The sequence below is a fragment of the Colletes latitarsis genome, chromosome 10, assembly GCF_051014445.1.
Source record: "Colletes latitarsis isolate SP2378_abdomen chromosome 10, iyColLati1, whole genome shotgun sequence".
Classification (NCBI taxonomy): domain Eukaryota; kingdom Metazoa; phylum Arthropoda; class Insecta; order Hymenoptera; family Colletidae; genus Colletes; species Colletes latitarsis.
The window spans coordinates 27,746,524-27,767,069 of record NC_135143.1 but is presented as its reverse complement, the minus strand read 5'-3'; the positions used below and the strand labels follow the sequence as shown (position 1 = coordinate 27,767,069).

General features: G+C 39.8%; 1 protein-coding gene across 2 annotated transcripts in view; it reads left to right on the top strand.

The window, feature by feature from the left end:
* The window catches only part of LOC143346874 (fibroblast growth factor receptor homolog 1), a 110,013-nt gene that overhangs the window by 44,828 nt on the left and 44,639 nt on the right, over positions 1-20,546 (top strand). The window contains exon 1 of one of the 2 annotated variants that reach the window (XM_076775466.1): positions 7,973-8,423. The exons of the other annotated variant lie outside the window; for it this stretch is intronic. The gene's annotated coding sequence lies outside the window, so the exon portion shown is untranslated. Of the gene's footprint in view, positions 1-7,972; positions 8,424-20,546 lie in introns of those variants that run through there. 2 annotated transcript variants of the gene reach the window in all.

Below are 20,546 nucleotides of genomic sequence, written 5' to 3'. Positions count from 1 at the left end.
ACCAACGTTCGTTTCCTCCGCTTGTAAACGGCTTGTCATCCGCTGACAACAGTATTTGTCTCTGCAGCCCCGATCGGGGAGATTTATACTCGTCGGGCGAAGACATGGCCAGCCGTATACAGGGTGTTCGTTAACGCGCGGATGGTCTCTCGCAGAGTGTGTACACACCAAGGGGACAAGGAAGAGAGTTCACGAGAGCAGGGCTCTTAAATCACTCTGCCTAGCATCGATTTATAGCGTGTCTTGTCCCGTACCACCAGACGAAATAGTCGAAATTACCACTTTCGGTTCGTGTGGGTGACCGAACGTGGGTGGCTGTTGGTCGAGACACGATTAAAAATCTCGACTAAGCTCGCCCCAAGTTCGTTTGTCGTTGGCTTGCCCGTGAAACGTCGGATCGAACGTCCAAAAATCAGGTCGGTCATTCGATTATTTTCAATAGGATCGAGGGTGGGCAGGATACCAGGCACGCGGAAGGTCGTAACTAACGTTTCGAAAGAGTGCAGCAGACCTGCCGGCAACCCAGTTCATTACTGTCGTGTATACAGTTGTTTAAGATGTTGCACTTTCTAGTTTAGATAGTACAACATGTACCTCGCTTCATTGGAGTTCGAACTGGGAGCAACGAGTTTCGTCATCCCGTGGAACCGGTAGGACCTGGAGTACCAGTCGTTGGCAATTATCGGTCGATTGAGTTCTCTGGACTATCATTTATGAGGATAAGATTTGTCCTTTGAGCAACATCCTTTCCTTGGGGAAGTCTCATAAATCTAGAGATTGTCAGAAATCTTGGATGGGTCCCCGTTTATTAAGGGTTATTTAGATTTATACCCTGGCTGGAGGTAGCAACGATAACTGCTTTTTTCGAAAATAAACCAACGCTGATACAGACAGGATTGGACTTGGGCCAAAAAAGTGTAAAGATTTCATCCTCTGTACTTTGATGTTAAACGAATTTTATAGATATATACAAGGATCGTGGATAAAGTAACTTGAACTATAATTCAATCTTAGTTCTCCATTTCACGAGGTATATCTGACTTTCAAAGCGTTTCTGCAGCGACTGACTGAACTCAACCCAACTCTAGACTCCCAAACTCTTGTCTGGTTCTTGTATAAACATTCATTCACATTATAGATTAATTTTTGCCCCGGTACATTTACTTTTCAATTCAATGTTCCGATTTATTAAATAATAATTGACCAACAAAGGTGCTAAGGTTGTCTCGTTCTAAAAGTGATCCAATAGTTCCTAGTAGAGGGGACTTTAGAATCGAGCAAGGCTCTCTTTGGCATTCTCCGTAGCAGTAACCAATGGGCCCAGAATCCCATAAAATATGAAGTACCCTATAGGCGACAACATTGTCCAAGGCGATAGTAGCGAAAACGAACAGGGGGTTTCATCGTGGAGCGGCGATAATGCTCGCGCGCGAGTGAAAGCCGGATCGTGTCGGTCCATTGTGGCGGGATTTTTAGTTTCGGCGGGTCCTTTCGACGCGAAACTCTCCGGTTGATTAGCATAAAACGCCCACCGTTCGCTCCACCGAGCGTTTATCGCGTGCCGAACCCTCGTTCGTGAAGTCACGGCTCGATTAAGCGTCCTTTCCTTCACCCCACCTTCTCGCGCCACGATTATCCGCCGTCGCGACGATCACAACAGAATTATGTTCGCCCGCTTGTCCGGGGTTAGGTCTGTTTACGATACTCTCGAAACACGGTGAAAGCGGTCACACGATCACCTAACACGGAAAATCGCTGTTACAAATACGTACGATCGAATACACTTTTGTATTTACTAGGAGCTATTTCACTAATATATTGTTCGAGAAGAGATGAAAAGATCGATGTTCACCTTTTTTAGACATAAATTTAAGTATAAAGTACAGTGCTCGCTTTCAAGTGACCCTATGGTGGTCGACAATTTGCTTGAAAGCGGATTAAGTAGCGATTTTTAATCGATGATTGGGTTCATACTATCTATGCCTAAATGTGATAGTTTTGTTACTAGAATCCGGGGTAAAAATTGTCACTTGAAAGCGGGCATTACTGTACTTTCAAGCGTTTATCTACAGTACCCGCTTTGAAGTGAAATAATAGTGGCTGAGAATTTGCTTGAAAGCGGGTTAAGTAGCGATTTTTAATCGATGATTGGGTTCGTACTATCTATGCCTAAATGTGATAGTTTTGTTACTTGAATCCGGGGTAAAAATTGTCTCGTGTCTTCTACGAAATACTCTGTTTATCGACAGTGCCCGCTTTCAAGTGACACTATGGTGGTCGACAATTTGTTTGAAAGCGGGTTAAGTAGCGATTTTTAATCGATGATTGGGTTCATACTATCTATGCCTAAATGTGATAGTTTTGTTACTAGAATCCGGGGTAAAAATTGTCACTTGTAAGCGGGCATTACTGTAGTTTCAAGCGTTTATCTACAGTACCCGCTTTGAAGTGAAATAATAGTGGTCGACAATTTGCTTGAAAGTGGGTTAAGTAGCGATTTTTAATCGATGATTGGGTTCGTACTATCTATGCCTAAATGTGATAGTTTTGTTACTTGAATCCGGGGTAAAAATTGTCTCGTGTCTTCTACGAAATACTCTGTTTATCGACAGTGCCCGCTTTCAAGTGACACTATGGTGGTCGACAATTTGTTTGAAAGCGGGTTAAGTAGCGATTTTTAATTGATGACTGGGCTTATACTATCTACGCGTAACTGTAGAGGTAATAGTTTTGTTACTAGAATCCGAGGTAAAAATTGTCACTTGAAAGCGGGCATTATAGTACTTGAAGCGTTTTGCTTAAAAATTCTATACATTTGTTTGGTTTTAATAAATCTAGTCTCGTGTCTTCTACGAAATATTCCGTTTATCGACAGTGCCCGCTTTCAAGTGACACTATGATGGTCAACAATTTGCTTGAAAGCGGGTTAAGTAGCGATTTTTAATCGATGACTGGGCTTATACTATCTACGCGTAACTGTAGAGGTAATAGTTTTGTTACTAGAATCCGAGGTAAAAATTGTCACTTGAAAGCGGGCATTATTGTACTTCAAGCGTTTTGCTTAAAAATTCTATACATTTGTTTGGTTTTAATAAATCTAGTCCCGTGTCTTCTATGAAATATTCTATTTATCTTCAGTGCCCGCTTTCAAGTGACACTATAGTGGCCAAGAATTTGCTTGAAAGCGGGTTAAGCAGCGATTTTTAATCGATGACTGGGCTTATACTATCTAAATGCAGAGATGATACTTTTGTTACTAGAATCCGAGGTAAAAATTGTTACTTGAAAGCGGGCATTATAGTACTTGAAGCGTTTTGCTTAAAAATTCTATACATTCGTTTGGTTTTAATAAATCTAGTCTCGTGTCTTCTATGAAATATTCTATTTATCTACAGTGCCCGCTTTCAAGTGAAATAATACTGGCCAACAATTTGCTTAATAGCGGGATTGGTAGCGATCGATAGTGATAAGACCAACTCTTATTTAAATCTCTAATATAAACACTCGGTTTCTAAAACCTACGACCAGGCATACAGCAAGCTAGAATACATTTAAAAATTGATTTTTCTATCGAAGTTACTTTGCATGGAATTCAACAATATCAGTTTATAGTTGTCTAAACGGGCAGGTTTACGGGATTCCTGACGATAAATACCAGAGAAGAAACGAAAGTAGCCTGTTATCGTACGCGAATGTTCTATAGACTAGGTTAGGGTAGCGAGTCGTTAAAATGGCATAATAAATATTATTTTATATCGACTGTAATAAAAGGCTCGTAAATACGCCGTTGTCAGAATTACTCGAGCTCGTTGGGAAGCAACTTTAATAATCCTATTCCGTGTTTCCTCGATCCCGTTTGCAGCCATAACCGCCCAGGGATTGCTTCGAAGTGCCGGAGAACACAGATTCGTTGCGACGCGAAACAAAGTAGCGCGACTGGCGGTTAACTTTCGAATTAATTCAGATCGTATCGTACTAACCCGCGCAAAAGTGTTTGGATCGAGCTGCCATTAACGAACGCATCAAGAGGACTATATTTCGATATCTGATAGTCTCTCGTGAGCTTCCATCGTCGGGTAATTCGAGATAAAGGTCGTAAGAGACGAATACCGGGCATCTGCTGCGCATTATTCGAGAGTCGGTTCGTTAGAGGACTTCCTCCGCGACCAGGGAGGGCCACGTGACACCCGTGAGTTTTCGGTAATGGCGGCTCAGTTCCCTTTCGAACCACCGCCGTTCCAGGAACTTCACCGATTACAGTAAAATAATACACGCTTTGTGGAAAATCCAAAGCCGCTCGTGGATTTTATTACCCTTTCGGGTTCCTTTTTCTCGAGACTTTTGTGGGCTGCGAGGCTCGTAAAGCTTTGGGCGAGACTTTACAATTTTTCAATGGGAACATTCATTGTCTTAGTCGACGTATTTACTGAAAATTTCCCAATGGAATCTATTGTATATTTAATGATGTGAAAAAAGACACATACATTGTGTTTTGCAAATTTTAAATTAAGGATAAATTAACACTTTTGCTGGTACGTCATCCACATATGGGTGAATTTTATACTGTGGAACCAAAACAATTAATTCTCAGGCTGAAACGTTGATCCTTTGCACTCCGAGAATATTTACTAATATGAACGATAAGCAATACCAAATTAAATTTTGCAATGTGATATTTTTCTTTCCACATATATTTATCGAATTCAATTTGTGTTATCATAAATGAGCCATGGCGGAATGCAAAGAGTTAAAGGAAAATAAGTGCCAAAACAAATTTTAATTTGCGTGGTTTACGATTGCATAAAGTCAAAGTTTTGGTCTCCCAAAACATTGTGCGGTTAAAGAAAATTCTGAATGGAAAGTTTTCTGATAAATGGCGCGAGAAGCAACCGGCTAGGAGGCGGTTAGGATCGGCCAGTTTATCTGATCGATTCGAACGGAACTCGCGGAACAACGTTTTCAAAGGGAGTTAAATGAAACCCGGGTGGCGCAAAGCGGCGTACGTTTATCGTCGGCTGATCTCCGCGTGGCATTGTAAATGTGTTCACGTAATTCAAAAAAGTGCGTGTCCGTTTCGTGTCGGGCATATCTCGGCAGTCGGGAGCATGGCCGAGCCGAATGCATCCAACGGAAGTACCTCGTGATTTGCCTGCTACGCCGGAAACGGCGCACGTGCGTCGTCGTTTTTTCTAATTCATTCAGCCGCGTTCCGGGAACCCCGTTCCCGCTGATGCTGGATAATTTTTCTAACAGTAAAACGCCAAAAAACCTAAAAAAAAACGTTAATTTTTCCATGAATCCAAAATAAAATGGCGATGGGAGGGATGTCGCGTGTCCAAAACGGTTGGAAAAAGAAAAACACCGTTCCTGGTGATGGTGGATAATATTTCTAACAATAAAACGTCAAAAAACCTAAGAAAAAATGTTAATTTTTCTATGAATTGATGATCGAACAAGAGGAACCAAAATAAAATGGCGATGGAAGGGATGTTGTGTGTCCAAAGCGGTTGGAAAAGAGAAAGGATCTAATCTAACCTAACCTAACCTAACCTTGTTCCTAGTGATGGTGGATAATTTTTGTAACAGTAAAACGCCAAAAAACCTAAAAAAAAACGTTAATTTTTCCATGAATCCAAAATAAAATGGCGATGGGAGGGATGTCGCGTGTCCAAAACGGTTGGAAAAAGAAAAACACCGTTCCTGGTGATGGTGGATAATTTTTCTAACAATAAAACGTCAAAAAACCTAAGAAAAAATGTTAATTTTTCTATGAATTGATGATCGAACGAGAGGAACCAAAATAAAATGGCGATCGAAGGGATGTCGCGTGTCCAAAGCGTTTGGAAAAGAGAAAGGATCTAACCTAACCTAACCTAACCTTGTTCCTAGTGATGGTGGATAATTTTTGTAACAGTAAAATGTCAAAAAACCTAAGAAAAAATGTTAATTTTTCTATGAATTGATGATCGAACAAGAGGAACCAAAATAAAATGGCGATCGAAGAGACGTCGCGTGTCCAAAGCGTTTGGAAAAGAGATAGGATCTAACCTAACCTAACCTTGTTCCTAGTGATGGTGGATAATTTTTCTAACAATAAAACGTCAAAAAACCTAAGAAAAAATGTTAATTTTTTTATGAATCGACGATCGAACGAGAGGAACCAAAATAAAATGGCGATCGAAGGGATATCGCGTGTCCAAAGCAGTTGAAAAAGGAAAGGGCCTAACCTAACCTAATCTAACCCCATCCCTAGTAGTAATGGATAATTTTTCTAACAATAAAACGTCAAAAAACCTAAGAAAAAATGTTAATTTTTCTAAGAATCGACGATTGAAGGAGAGGAGCCAAAATAAAATGGCGATCGAAGGGATGTCGCGTGTCCAAGACGGTTGGAAAAAGAAAGGATTGTTTGCAGATAATTGCGTGGTTAAGACGTTAAAGGTTCGTTCACCGATTCGTTGCATTGTTCAGCTAGGTCAAGAAGAACGCCAACGCAAGTATTGACACTTGGCACCTTTCGCAAGACGACAATACAACTGGTCGTACAACGCGTGTAATCGCGTTTCACAAACGCGGCTAGGTAGCGTTGGTGACGATCGTTGCGACAGAAATTGTCCGTGCATCTCCATAAACGTGGACATTCTGTAAACGAAGCGTCGATCGGAAACAATTCTTGGTAAACGCGAACAGTTTTCCATCCTGCTTGCTATTTTTCATTTTTATGCAAGTTGGTTCTTTGTTTTCGAATAGTCTGTTCCGTTTTGTTAAAATATTCGATTTGACAACGTTACTTATTCTTAGAACTACGGTATCGATGTTGTAGCCTCGTGGCAGTATCCTCTATCTTAGAGAAATGGAAAAGAATCACGGTAAACATTGGTTCGTAAACTGATTATTTTTCAGATACAGTCACTTTTTCATCGAAGAATTACTTCGTACAGCAGGTGCGAAACGAACGGATACTGCAGAACGTGGAAGTATATAGAAACAGCACTTCACTAACTGATTCGATAAACTAATATTACGAATACGCGTATCTATTTGCATTAGGCGAGAGAAGGTCAGATAAAGTTGTTGCTTGGTATACTCAGGGTGTTTTCTATATATCGGAAATAAGAGAAAAATGTCAAAGCAGATCCATAAATGTTTGGTTAAAAAATTGCAACGAAGATATGAACTCCGAAGGAAACTGTAACTAAATTATTGCCATTAGGGTGCTGGGCAAAATAGGTCAAACGGTGTTTATCTAATTCTTTTAGACGAGCAGTATTTACTACGAGAAATCGCGATCAACGTAACGTATATTAATCATCTACTATTAATACTTCAAAACGTCGTTCGTTCTTATCAATACAAGACCGATATCGCTAAAGAGCCGAATGTATTATCGTACAAATTTCATATTGATTTTGTTTCGTCCAAACGAATGCAATATTAATTCTTTGCGTGCGTGCTCGGTATTAGTATCGATTAGATAAACGTCGTCGACCTAATTCTACTCTGTATTGCACAGGAAGAACGAGTTTGTTACTCTTTTGCTATTTCCATATTTCTCTCGTTTCTACTCTTGAAACTTACACGATAGAAAATTCGTCATAAGTTTGTATAACAGAGCAACTATGAACGTACATCAGACTCGATCCCTACAAACTCGGTAAATAAACTATAAGTGTACAGCAAAATGAATAAAATAGTGTATACCTGACAATTAAGCAGGCAACAGCTGGTAACGAAGTCACGTAGACGCGACAATGGCTGTTCGAGGGTTTTTAACCATCGTGCGTCGTAATGCATTCCTCCCCCACTCTGCGAAACGCACACGAAGCGCGTCCGCGATGAACTGCGACGTCTGGAACGACGCACGTGAACCGAACCGCGTGTAGGGCCGATGAATGGAGAGCCAATCACCGATCGGTGGGCGCCAATACCGCGCATGCGCTGAACCAGGTACGACACGCGGCGGGCCTCGGGCTGTCAGACGAAAACGTGCCGTCGGCAAACAAACATCGCGCGATCCTCTCGACACTACGGGCCTCGTGTATCGGTGGCATTCGTGGCTTCCTCGAGACCCAGGGGTCAAGAGACCGTGTTCTCGGTTCGTCTGTGTCCGTCCCGTCCTGTGTCGTGTCTTCTTCTTTCCCCTCGTTCGCATTTATCCACGGTCGTTCGTGCTCTGTTCTCTCTGCACGTCAATGGACACGCGGATTACGCGTCTGCTCGGTGGCTCGTACGACCACCGTCTGCCCAGGAAACCGTCCATTACGGGGATCGGCGAACGCATGTAGCGGCTAACAGACTGACGGACCGAATCGGGGAAACGTTCTTGTGTGTCTATCCCTTCGCGTCGAGTGTTCCAACTGCAGATAACGACAACTCGGAACAATGCACCGGGAGCCGCCGCGGAAAGTCGATAATCGAGATCGGTGAGTAGATCGATCGTTCCAGCCTTTCTTGAACGTGTCAATGTCAAAGGCTTTACTTAAATTTAATTATGATTTTTACGGATATAATATTTAATTTTGTTTACATTTGCTCTCGTACGTGAAATGATCGCGAAAGGGAACTTTTAATATATGTGTAAGACTTCTTCGTAACGAGTGGGAGTCATTGTGAAACTTGACATAGAGAACTTATAATAGCATCATCAGTTTTCTCTATTTTTACTTCTCAACTTGTAAGTGCTTCTGATTAAAACTTTAGAACGTTGCAATTGCATGAAAAATTAGAATCATTTGTTGAAACATCATGGATATTCGAGCTTTTTGTCTTATGTCACCGTCCAATTAGCTTTGGCTTTCTCGCTCACAGTCGAAATTATATGCCTTGCTGCAGGAATGTCAAACACACAGTCCCCTCTAATTAGAGTTTGCGACCCGCTTGGTAGTTTCGTTTTCTATTTTCCTTTATTATGCAAAGTTTTCTCGCTTGTACAACCCCCGTGTGCATTTTCAGTGCATGTTTATGCAAACAGCCGCATCGAACAGTGAAAAACAAAACGCTTGAAAATTGATAAAGCCTACAATTTTGACTCAAACAATATTGAAAACAATATTGACTCAAGATTTTACATCAAATTTTTGTATTTTGGTGCTTGTACTTAAAAAATTGAATGTAAAATTGTAAATACATGGAATTAATATGCAATTATATTGCATACTGTGTTTACTATTATAAAAAATAATAAAAGAAAACCCTGTTCTACATTTTCAACATTTTTTTTAATGGAATACTTGTCACTTTGTACTATTTTCAAGGTATTGAAAAATTGACAAGTATTGTTATACGATTGATGACTACCAATGTCAGTCAACGTACTAAACTCGTAGACAACCGAAGGTATAATTGCATACGGCTCTATAGACGGTCGTATTTCATGAAATTTAAGTATGTGTCATTGTGTTAAGATTTGCAGCTATGGCGCGCGACGCGAAACGGTACAGGCGTACCATTCGAAGCGAAACTGTTGGAAGTTACAGTTACTCGCGCAGGATGAGAAGTTCTCGTGGAAAAGTGTGACTTAATTCAACGGCACTCCCTGGGTTTTCTCGCGCCACTTGATAGTTTCTTATCGTATAACTGGTCACAAGAGGCGAGCAATAAGAACACTTAATAAAACACGCTTGACGCGAGGGGGAATATCGAGACGTTCGACTGAATTCTCACTCGTCGGATCAATCAAATAAATCGATTTCACACCGGTCGCGTTAAATAACTGGTTTTCCATTCTCACATATTTTCGTTTAGAAGAAAGCCAACGAGACCGTCGCGTTCCACTTTCCGACGTTAGAAAAACTCATTGGCCTGGTATTAATTAATTCCTTACGTCTGGACGATTTTTGCAATTCCTACGCGCGGGAAGACGAACGCGACAATCGTGAAACGGGACAAAAAGATATCACCCGTATTCCGTGCCCTATATACGGCTTGTCGTTAATGAGCCCGAGAAGTATAAATTTTCGTCGGTAACGAAGTGATTTGTATTATTTTTTCTTTTTTTTTTTTTCTAATGGGTCCCCGAGACATAAGGCGGCCTCTGTTCCGACATTGGGAAAAAATGTATCTAGTCGAGCAGATGTTTCTGGGGCGACGGGGGGAGGGGGTCCCAGTCACAAAGGCACTTCCCTGAAGAAGGGCCCACGAGGCGCCGCGCCGCTGGCGCGTAAAATGAATTTCAGAACGGGAACGCGAATAGGCACCCAGCGCAAAAAGACGATCGTTGCTTCCTAACCCAGACGACGAATATAGAAACACTAGGGTAGAATTCTAATGGAGGATTCTAGAGGCCAAAATAAGACGAAAATCAAGAATACCAATTTGTTGATGGAGGCTTCGTTAAAAAGTTATTAACGTTTAAAGTTCCGCCCGTAATGAATTTTTTTCTCGAAAATGCGCAAGATTTCGGGGGTATGTCTAATGACCGAAAATAATTGTAATTGACCTCCTTAACCGAAAATAATTTTTCCAGCACGATTTGACATTTTTTAATTTCGTCGAAAAATTTCACACCTTCTGGAATTTTTTTCTCGAAAGTGGGTAGGATTTCGAGAGTATGTCTAATGACCAAAAATAATTGTAATTGACCCCCGGAACCGAAAATAATTTTTCCAAAGCGATTTGAAATTTTTTTTTTCCGTCGAAAAATTTCACACCTCGAATTTTTTTCTCGAAAGTGGGTAGGATTTCGAGAGTATGTCTAATGACCAAAAATAATTGTAATTGACCTCCTTAACCGAAAATAATTTTTCCAGCACGATTTGACATTTTTTAATTTCGTCGAAAAATTTCACACCTTCTGGAATTTTTTTCTCGAAAGTGGGTAGGATTTCGAGAGTATGTCTAATGACCGAAAATAATTGTAATTGACCCCCGGAACCGAAAATAATTTTTCCAAAGCGATTTGAAATTTTTTTTTTCCGTCGAAAAATTTCACACCTCGAATTTTTTTCTCGAGAATGGATAGGATTTCGAGGGTATGTCTAATGACCAAAAATAATTGTAATTGACCTCCTTAACCGAAAATAATTTTTCCAGAACGATTTGAAATTTTTTAATTTTGTCGAAAAATTTCACACCTTCTGGAATTTTTTTCTCGAAAGTGGGTAGGATTTCGAGAGTATGTCTAATGACCAAAAATAATTGTAATTGACCTCCTTAACCGAAAATAATTTTTCCAAAGCGATTTGAAATTTTTTTTTTCCGTCGAAAAATTTCACACCTCGAATTTTTTTCTCGAGAATGGATAGGATTTCGAGGGTGTGTCTAATGACCAAATATAATTGTAATTGACCTCCTTAACCGAAAATAATTTTTCCAGAACGATTTGAAATTTTTTAATTTTGTCGAAAAATTTCACACCTTCTCGAATTTTTTTCTCGAAAGTGGGTAGGATTTTGAGGGTATGTCTAATGACCAAAAATAATTGTAATTGACCCCTGCAACCGAAAATAATTTTTCCAGAACGATTTGAAATTTTTTTTTTCGCCGAAAAATTTCAGCAGCTACCCTCTGTTGATTTTTCTTAAAAATTTGTGTGACATTCTACAGAAAAGTTGTCTAATACTTTTTTGTAGCTATCCATGAGCTCTGCTTCAAAAAAAATTTCAATGAGATATCTTTACTATTTTAGGAGTTACAGCCGTTTGAAAATTGGGCCAGTTTTAGGGGTTTTTTTTCATTTTACGGTGTTGAGGAACAACTTTTCCAATATTGTTAGAATTTCTAAATATTCTCAACTAAAATACGCGTTGTTTGCATTTTTGAAAATTAAAATCCTCCAATCCGTTCAGGAGTTATGACATTTTAAAGATTCGCATGAGCATTTCTGGCCTCACATTAGATTTTCGGTAAAGAATTTTTTTTCTCGAAAGTGCGTAGGATTTCGGCGTAGGTCCATTCACCAAAAATGCTTGTAATTGACCCCTGTAACCACATATAATTTTTTCAATATGATTTGAAATTTTTTAATTTCGTCTAAAAATTTCAATATCTTCTCGAATTTTTTTCTCGAAAGTGGATAGGATTTCGGGGGTATATCTATTTATAAAAAATGATCGTTATTGACCCCCGAAACCAAAAATAATTTTTCCAGAACGATTTGAAATTTTTTAATTTTGTCGAAAAATTTCACACCTTCTGGAATTTTTTTCTCGAAAATGCGTAGGATTTCGGGGGTATATCTATTCACCAAAAATGATTGTAATTGACCCCCACAATCGAAAATAATTTTTCCAGAACGATTTGAAATTTTTGAATTTAATTGTTAATATCTTTTTAACGAAGCCTCCATTAACAAGTTAGTATTCTTGATTTTCGTCTTAATTTGGCCTCTAGAATCCCTCATTAAAATTTTTCCCAAGGTTGTCCGAACACCCTCTACACAGGGTGACTAACGGATTCGGTTTGTCCGTATTTCCATCGCTGTTCGCTGAAAATCGCAAATCTCGTTTGGTAAAAGTTAAAACGGGGTCAGCATTTTTAAACTGGATTGTCGACCCGTAAATGTAACGCGATTATCATGAGTGGAATGTAATTATTGCGTCTCGTTAACAGACACAGTTGGTTCGTCGTAAGCTAACTTTCAAATTTCGCAAGTTGCATCTATGGCGGTGAAATTTCGAAACACGTTAAGTGGACGCCAAATATTTTGGCCACTCAAGGTCATAGACACGATGATAATAATAATTTGTAATCTATAATTTTAAAGTTACGATTTATTATTGTTGGAAGATTACTTTTGTTCCCACAATTATGTACTATGAAACTATTTATTTACCGTTTACTAATTAAAATAGTATTTCACCCAGCTCTGACTATGAGTGTAACGCGTCTCGAGGCAGCTGAGACTCCGTTGAGAGGAGACGTGGGAATAGGGGGAGCGTCCTTGAGCAGCCAAAATATTTGGCCGTGACCTAGCGCGTTTAATAGCCCGCGCCGACACCGAACGGGTTAATTTTCTCGAGTAAAATCGCGCCAGGAGTGGTTTGCCGCGCTTGAACTTGAACTTCCGAAGAACCAGCGGTGCAAGGGCCACGGCAACGTTCTTGTGCTAGGCCGATAACGCTATCAGACGTTATCTAGTCGCTGAACTCGCACGATCTAAGCGTACCTGCAACCGTGAGGTACTCCGTTGCCTCCGATAACGCCACGACGATAAACCATGCTTGAGTAAACCAAACGAAGAGAATTTGATAAAAACGTTTCGTCTCGTTATCGTTCAGCCGTGTAAATCCCTCTGGAAACATGGAACCTTCGCGACCATGCAACGTTGCACGTAACACTGCGTTTATTCGCGTTTGCAAAACGTTGATGGTCCCTTTTCTTTGTTATTAATCTTCTAAAACTAGCGATCCAGTTGAAAATTCGACTATTTCGATCCAGCGATCGGTGTGTTGATATTCACATGGCGCCTGGGAGGCACACGGGACGCCATTGACCCAGGATCGTCACTGCGCTGGACAGAAGAGACCCAAGAGACGTATGTGTCCATCCGTTTTAATTCGCCGGTGAATTCATCGCGCGATCGCGTTGAGGATCGTGAGCTTGGAATGAATATTCCACTATCACGTGGCGCACTTCCCTGTTCACCGATCCCTTCGATCTCTTTCGGACGCGACGCACGTTCCACGAGCCTTTTGTTATTCACGCTGGTGTGCCCGGAGCGTCCCTTTTTAGCTACCCAGCCACAGCTAAACTACCCACCGACGCGTTCCTCCTTTTTCTCTCCTCGTTGCACATCGAAATAAGATATTTCGGGGATACACCTCGTTCTACGAACGTCTCCACGCGCTCCACCACCCCCCAGGATATCTGTTTAGGAATTTTTATCGCCCTTGGAGCAGTCGATTGCAGTCCCAAACCGAGATATTAGTCGAGATTCCGGGTAGGTTGATACTAGCGAGCGTGGGAAGTTGGCGAGGCTTTCGCGCGTAATGGAAAAATGGTTGTGGTTGGAGGTAGTCCAGGCGCTTATGGCGTGGTTGGATTGTTTCTGAGGAACATTTATTTGCTAAATAAATACGACTGAGTTTCGACCCAAGTATGCATTTGATTAATGTAGTTTTATAAAACTAAAATGCTCTTCTTAGTTCGATGGTTTTCTGCTAACTGAGCTGGAACCTCGAACGAAAAGAAACGAGACGCTCAGGGGTTGCAATAAACGAGTGACCTCCTCAGGTAGTACTGACCTTAGCAAGGGAGGGCATCAATGAAAATTGAATGTATATTAGTTTATCATGAACCATAGTAAAATTACTATTAAATACTTAATTGTACAAAAAAAAAAATTATTAAATAATAAAATAAAAATTATTCGATTTTCAATTGTTTTTGTGCTAACTGAGCTTGGGTGCGATAAACGAGTGACCTCCTCAGGTAGTACTGACCTTAGCAAGGGAGGGGATCAATGAAACTTGAATGTATATTAGTTTATCATGAACCATAGTAAAATTACTATGAATTACTTAATTGTACAACAAAAAAGTTATTAAATAATATAATAGAAATTATTCGATTTTCAATTGATCAATGAAAATTTATCAATGGACACAAATTTTCATTAAAAATACATGCATAATATAATCTAATTATAGAAACAGTCAATTATCGAAATACATATATACAAAGAAGAAGAATACAACAGAATGTTTCGAAAAGAGTTTCATAAACCCACTTACAATTTCGCTAGTTCTACTTTGTTGACACTCTCGTTTCGTCCCCTTCGAACGTCAGTAGGTTTGGTAATATCACTGAAACCAGCTTTATCTAAATTTCAAAAGCGTACAGATTTAGACGTGGATCCCATGCTTGCCCAAAATGGAACTCGCCGCGTACAGATTGGAAATACGTTTTCAAATCCCTCGAGAAAGGCAGAAAAATTTATAATCGTATTGGGCATTGAAAATTTATCCAACTATGGGAGAATTCCCTCTCAAAATTATTTCTGTGAAATGTATGCGCGCAAGATTAGGAAAATTTGAGATCGATCGTGTTTTCGCTGGTGTTTAACGCGTTGTAGGATTGTAAACCGCGGGCATTCCGTTCGCGATATAAATATTCCAGGTACATACGTGGCTCGGTGCGTTCCCTTTGCTTCTCGCGAGGCTCGGCACGTTCCCGAAACGTATCGCTATGCGCATCACGGGATTTTCTATCGTCGCCCGATGATCGCGAGAAGCGCCGAAGATGGCGAGCATCGGACGCCCGAACAAGGCGAATCCCTCGCGGCCGACTGGACTTCCAAACAACCGCCGACCGTTTTAAACCCTTTTGCGCAGGCGCCGTTACCCAACGCCCATTCGGCGAACCGCGTCGAAAATGGCCGAATTTCATTCACGAACGTAACCATAAAACATCGTAGATTCATTCGTCCACTAAATAATCCTCTGTAACAGTCAGTAGAATGCCTTTATTTTTACTTTTGAACGCGCATGAATTCATTAAAAATCCTCGAACGTAACTCAAAATGTCGTTTCAGTATAAAATACCCAACACCCGTTCGGCGAACCGCGTCGAAAATGGCCGAATTTCATTCGCGAACGTAACCATAAAACATCGTAGATTCATTCGTCCACTAAATAATCCTCTGTAACAGTCAGTAGAATGCCTTTATTTTTACTTTTGAACGCGCATGAATTCATTAAAAATCCTCGAACATCATTCAAAATGTCGTTTCAGTATAAAATACGCAATACCCGTTTGGCGAACCGCGTCGAAAATGGCCGAATTTCATTCGCGAACGTAACCATAAAACATCGTAGATTCATTCGTCCACTAAATAATCCTCTGTAATAGTCAGCAGAACGCTTTTATTTTTACTTTTGAACGCGCATGAATTCGTTAAAAATCCTCGAACATAACTCAAAATGTCGTTTCAGTATAAAATACCCAACACCCGTTTGGCGAACCGCGTCGAAAATGGCCGAATTTCATTCGCGAACTTAACGATAAAACATCGTAGATTCATTCATCGACTAAATAATCCTCTGTAATAGTCAGCAGAATACTTTTATTTTTACTTTTGAACGCGCATGAATTCATTGAAAATCCTCGAACTTAACTCAAAATGTCGTTTCGGTATAAAATACCCAACACCCGTTTGGCGAACCGCGTCGAAAATGGCCGAATTTCATTCGCGAACGTAACCATAAAACACCGTAGATTCCTTCGTCGACTAAATAATCTTCTGCAACAGTCAGCAGAATGCTTTTATTTTTACTTTTGAACGCGCATGAATTCATTGAAAATCCTCGAACATCATTCAAAATGTCGTTTCAGTATAAAATACTATTGCAAATTGTTTGGAAGGCGCTGCTTATTCGTGAAAACGTTGCCACCAAAAGGTGGGACGTTTATATGAAACTGAAGAAACATGTTGACTTTGGAGCAACAAAAATCACATGTTTCTGTCGTTGTAATGGTCAAATTTGAGAATTGTTGACCTTGGAAGTGACAAAAATCATACATTTCTGTCGTTGTAATGGTCAAATTTGAAAATGGTTGACTTTGGAGCAACAAAAACCACATGTTTCTGTCGTTGTAATGGTCAAATTTGAGAATGGTTGACTTTGAAGTAACAAAAACCACATGTTTCTGTTTTTGTAATGGTCAAATTTGAGAATTGTTGACTTTGAAGTGACAAAAATCACACGTTTCTGTCGTTGTAATGGTCAAATTTGGGAATTGTTGACTTTGGAGCAACAAAAATCACATGTTTCTGTCGTTGTAATGGTCAAATTTGAGAATTGTTGACCTTGGAAGTGATAAAAATCACACGTTTCTGTCGTTGTAATGGCCAAATTTGGAACATGTTGACTTTGAAGTAACAAAAATCACGTTTCTGTCGTTGTAATGGTCAAATTTGAGAATTTTTGACCTTGAAGTGACAAAAATCACACCTTTATGTCGTTGTAATGGCCAAATTTGGAACATGTTGCCTTTAAAGTAACAAAAACCACATGTTTCTGTCATTATAGTGACCAAATTTGGAACATGCTGACTTTGAAGTAACAAAAATCACGTTTCTGTCGTCGTAATGGTCAAATTTGAAAATTGTTGACTTTCAAGTAACAAAAATCACACGTTTCTGTGATTGTAGTGACAAAATTTGGAACATGTTGACTTTGAAGTGACAAAAATCACACGTTTCTGTCGTTTTAATAGTCAAATTTGAGAATTGTTGAGCGTGATTTGTTTCGACTCGTAATTCTTCGCGCCATTTTGAGCGTTCACGCACCGGGGCGCCTCGTCCGAGTCTGGCTCCCTAATTTAATGCCGGTATTTAGTCTACGGAGGCGAGCACGCGCCGGAAAAGAAATTCTGACCTTATCCGTGGGCCGAAATTTAAAGGCGAGCGTGAAACGACCGTGAACTTAACACCGTTTGTAAGCTGGCCGCCGGAGTAGGTTACGTTGCTCTTGTTTTCTTAAGAAGCTTTGTTTCTCCAAAGCGTACCGTGAAATTTCGATCCACGCGGCGTTCCCCACGTCCGCGATCGAATTTTTATTAGATTGCATTCCAGGACGAGCTAAATTCTTACGTGGATGTAAATTTAGAACTAATCTAAAAGTTCTACGTTTTAGAGGCAATTAAATGGACATTTTAGATAAACGATACCGCAGAAACGGGTCACCTAAAAGCCACCGGGTGACTCACGGAAGGCCGAAACAAATTTTCTACCGGTTACCAACGACTCCTATCGCGAGATACAAACAGAATCCGCCGTTAATTTCCAGCATAAAAGCGCTGGTATCGCGAAGGCTTAGAAATACAACTCTGCCTCCCTTTTTACGACCCGAACTCCGCTATTTCCCTTTATTTTATTTAGTTTTTTCCTCGCGTATTTTACAAGCCACGGGTTAAAAGCATCGTCTAAAACTCGCGCGAGAAGCAAAACGCGATCGTCTGTGAAATTCTTGCGGCTCGAAAGCCTCTTAACAGCGTCCATGTTATTTCTTTGTTCCTCCACCCTTTCCATCTAATATTATATTAGATGTTGGCATCGCGGAATATCCACTTTAAATTCCATCAAAATAAAAATCATTCTCCACGGAAACACTTCCGGTACTCGAGTATATACAGGGTGTTCGGCCAACCCTGGGAAAAATTTTAATGGGGGATTCTAGAGACGAAAATCAATTCAAATCGTTCTGAAAAAATTATGTTCGGTTGCAGGGGTTAATTATAAGCATTTTTGGTGAATAGACATATCCTTGAAATCCTACCCACTTTCGAGAAAAAAATTTACGAAGATAAGAAATTTTTCAATGGGAAAAAAAAAATTTCAAATCGTTCTAAAAAAATTATTTTTAGTTACAAGGGTCAATTACAATAATTTTTGGTCATTAGACATACCCTGGAAATCCAACCCACTTTCGAGAAAAAAATTTGCGAAAGTGTGAAATTTTTCGACAAAATTAAAAAATTTCAAATCGTCCTGGAAAAATTATTTTCGGTTGCGGGGGTCAATTACAATAATTTTTTATGAATAGACCCACCCCCGAAATCCTACCCACTTTCTTGAAAAAAATTCATTACGGGCGGAGCTTTAAACGTTAATAACTTTTTAACGAAATCTCTATCAACAAATTGGTATTCTTGATTTTCGTCTTATTTTGGCATCTAGAATCCCCCATTAAAATTTTTCCCAGTGTTGCCCGAACACCCTGTATATCTAATTTGAAAGCTATTTCAAGATTATAGTTTACGAGGTCGTTGAACTCGTCTTAACGACAGCTACAGCACAGAGAAGGTGAAGATGGCTCCATTTAAAAAAGTCAAAAGCGTCCTTCGTTTATTATAGAAAACTATTCTTTTTTAAATTTGTTAAAATGATGAACCAACTTTCGATTCTCGCCCAAATATTGAACGATCGATTTCGCGTTTCTGTTCTTTTTTTCGAACGATTTCTGTGGTTAGATTTCCACGAACGCCCCTGGCCGCGCATTCCGTCGTTAAGTGCACGGTAAATAGGCAACCGCGCCACAGTAAACACCACATCGATGACCATATGGGGTCACTGGAACGCCAAGTTTTATTGTTGCGTTCAGCGCTGGGTGGAAAAGTTAACGCCAAAGGATAATTTAGTGGCTCGTTAAAGCTCGGCTGAACAAAACGTGTGGATCCATGGTGATACGTGACGATGTTTACACTGAACGCCCTTTATCCGGACAAGCACGACGCAGAAAGTATTTGAAACGCGCGTTTAGTCGAAAAGTTCGCCATTAATGAAATTGAGCTAGCTTTGGTTACATTGTCAAATTGTTTATTATTTAACGACTGGATCGAGAAGCGAGACGAAACTCGGTTACGAGCCGAAAAAGGCATTTATTTTTTTTTCTCAGTGAAATCGAGGGAACGTCGGGACCACCCACGCCTCGGATGCTGCGAGTTTCTCCCATAGAATCCCCATGGGGTTAAAAACGGATATCCCCGGTAAGCGGATTACTTTAAGGATCGACACCCTTCCGGGTATTTTCGGACCAACCTGCGTCAACCTGTTCCCCAAAGCTAATTTGTCGCGACGATCGGTTACCATTTCCGAATATATTGACTCGACAAGTAGAAAAGGACGCTCATTATATGCTAACGATATTGCTGTTTGCTATCTTACGATGCGAGCTCTCCTAATGCGGCAGCCTTTAGCTTCCGACGTTAAACACCGCGATAAATCTCGTTTACGAGCCAACGAGACAGTAACGTAACAGTAAATTTAACGCTCGAAAGTATAAATAATGCAAATTGCACATCGGTATTTTTCGACACTATATTTCGAACACAAATACGTCGCCATTTTTCAATTATACGAACGAAAGCAAAGTTATAGAAACTATTTCTATATAATTTTTTCTTGAAATTGAAATTGCAAATATATTAGTAACAAGCCACTTGGAATGAAAAACTACTAACTTTAATGCTAAATATCTGATAAACTTTTGATCGTGGGCCCCATTGTCTTCAAATTCTAAAAATCACAATGCTGAAACCGATTAAAAAAGATCATCATTGCACATGGTGGCCATTTTTCAATGATACGAACGAAAGCAAAATTATGGAAGCTCGTATTTCTATTTAAATTCTTTTGAAATTGCAAATATATTAGTAACAAGCCACTTGGAATGAAAAACTAGTAACTTTAATGCTAAATATCTGATAAACTTTTGATCGTGGGCCTCATTGTCTTCAAGTTCTAAAGATCACAGCTGAAATTGATTAAAAAATAGTCAGCGTTGCACCTGGTGGCCATTTTTCAATGATACGAACGAAAGTAAAATTATGGAAGCTCGTATTTCTATTTAATTTGTTTGGAATTGCAAATATATTAATAACAAGCCACTTGCAATAAATACTCCCCAACTTTAACGTTAAATATCTAATAAACTTTTGATCGTGGTTACCATTGTCTCCAAATTCTAAAGATCACAATGCTGAAACCGATTAAAAAAGATCATCATTGCACATGGTGGCCATTTTTCAATGATACGAACGAAAGTAAAATTATGGAAGCTCGTATTTCTATTTAATTCTTTTGAAATTGCAAATATATTAGTAAC